We start from the raw sequence: 1,616 nt of genomic DNA on the forward strand, positions 1-1,616 counted from the left end.
GGCGCTGGGCCGGGCCGTGCTCGGAGCCGGGCTGTGGGTGCCGGGCCGGAGCAGCGCAGCTCTGCCGCACAGCTGGCCGAAGCCAGATGCTCCCCAAACAGCCCCTGCAGATCAGCCCTGGGCGAGAAATTCCTGCTTTTCTCACTACATACGTCTTATATTCCACTAAAGCAGTGTCCTCCCCTAGCCAGGAACAAAGTAAACGCAACTTATTTTTCATAAAACGTTCAAAGAGAAACATATTTTAGAGATAAATAGCACAGAGGCCCCAATAACTGCTGGCAGCAGCTGTCAGACCTGGCTGTGGGCATTTCAACGTTATCCACGCAGCGTTAATACAAACAAGATTCAATGTCACATTTGCCGAAAGGAATGTGTTACAGACGCCTCTGATGAGACACCAAGCATTCCTAAAATGAGCGCTCAGTTCTTCAGAGATTGCATTACCTGCATCAGCTCAGTACGACAACACCGCTCCAGCACTTTTTAGCTACCACACGTGCCATAATAAAATCCAACAAATACTTTTGCAGACATGCTGGATTGCAGTCCAGCAAGCAAGCATTAAGAAATTATGACCCATTTCTTCTACAAACCCTAGCATTTGATTAGAAAAAACAGTTACAAAATATAATTTTCACATCTTTCAGCATGCTAATACAGCTGGATGCCTGTTGTTGGGGTTTTTCTTTTCATACAACTGCAAAGGATATGTCTGAGTCACGCTCTTAAGCATGTTTCCAGAGTGATGAAGGATAGAACTTATTTTTTTAATGGCTGCCGAGTTTCTCAATTCAGATGACAATGAGGTGTTTTCTTTTTAAGTGAAATATTATATATATTTAACAAAAATTAAAATGACAACTGCTGGAAATTCTAGAACCAAAACCCAGGAATTCTTATTTTGGATGAGATCACATCTTTGTGATGTTAACACTGCTAAGAGCTGTATTTGTGTGCAGAATGTACAGTTCTAGTTACTGCTTTCATCCTAAGTCTAATACTGCAGATTGGACATAAATTCTAATTTAGTCTGTGACTATGATTTATCTACATTAATATCCACCAGCGTTTCTAGGCCTAGTGAAAACAGAGTGAATTCTTTTCTTAAGATATGTGATTTCTGTTGGGTTACAAGTTACTATTGGGATGTTTATTTTACTGAAATACTCTGAGGTGTGATTAATTTTAATTTTTTAACCTAACGGTCTTAGAAAGTACATTTAATATATGAACGTTTGGCTCTATTATCACAAAAGACAATCTCTAGTTTGAAGAGTGTGGCTCGTTAATCTCACACTTCAGTCCCTCCCAGCACGTGCCATGTTCCCAAACTCAGACTGGAAGCACCACAGGCCATATTCTTCCACTGGTATCAGCACAGGGTCTGCTTAAAGACAGAAAGCAGAAGGTTGCAGACTGAAGAGCAGCTGTGTCAATCGCAAGTTATTGTATTAAATTTGATCAAGGCAACTGTACATATATCTCACAGTATGTTAATCTGGTCAGTGTCAATCTATCTGTGAGTTGCCCAAATTACTGTGATTTAGATGAAGTCAGAGCACTTGGTATGATGAAGGGCTTTTTTTTTTCTTCTTAGCAGCTGTTTATCGAAG

The sequence above is a fragment of the Meleagris gallopavo genome, chromosome 14 (genome assembly GCF_000146605.3).
Source record: "Meleagris gallopavo isolate NT-WF06-2002-E0010 breed Aviagen turkey brand Nicholas breeding stock chromosome 14, Turkey_5.1, whole genome shotgun sequence".
Lineage (NCBI taxonomy): Eukaryota > Metazoa > Chordata > Aves > Galliformes > Phasianidae > Meleagris > Meleagris gallopavo.